Here is a 727-nt window from a genome sequence, read left to right on the forward strand (position 1 = left end):
TTGTGGAAGCATGGTTGTGTGAACAAAAGTGGGACAATTGAAAACGAAGAAACTCAGTAAGTTTGGGACAAATGTGTAAGTAATATGTTTTCATATTATATTTGTGTGTGAAATGAGAATAAATTTGATATGTTTGGTTCTTGTTAGGTTCAATTGTCACAAACTAATTCATAAGAAATGACTAATGATCACTCCGACATTTTGAGTCAAGTTTTATGTCTCCTCGAGTATCCAAGTTGTGTTAGGGGAATGGGATTTAGAGTCGGTCATAGAGTTTATTTCCCTTCCAAAAAGCGTCATACGCACCATGAGCATGATAAATTAACTGCTCAGGTTCATTTTTATGTTCCAATTATAAAAATGTTTCTTTTTTTATTCTGGAATTCTAGTGTCCAAGACAACCCAACGACAATGATTGTAGATATTATGTGTGTCAATATATGAAGGAAATTATTACATACTGTGAAGGAGGAACAATTCCAACTGATGTAAGTTATCTTTATTCTTATAATTAATTTGTAGTAAAATTTAATTAACTAATTCTACATTATTTTTCTTTCTTACAGTATTTTTCTAGTTGCAGATGCCAACATTATCATGAAAGTCAGATCATTGAAGTTAGGAAATATTGGTGTTTACAAGTAATTATGCATATAGGTTATGTTATGGTGATGTATAGTACTAAAAGGATATATATATATATATATATATATATATATATATATAT

Source organism: Vigna radiata, chromosome 2, assembly GCF_000741045.1.
Source record: "Vigna radiata var. radiata cultivar VC1973A chromosome 2, Vradiata_ver6, whole genome shotgun sequence".
Taxonomy (NCBI): Eukaryota; Viridiplantae; Streptophyta; class Magnoliopsida; order Fabales; family Fabaceae; genus Vigna; species Vigna radiata.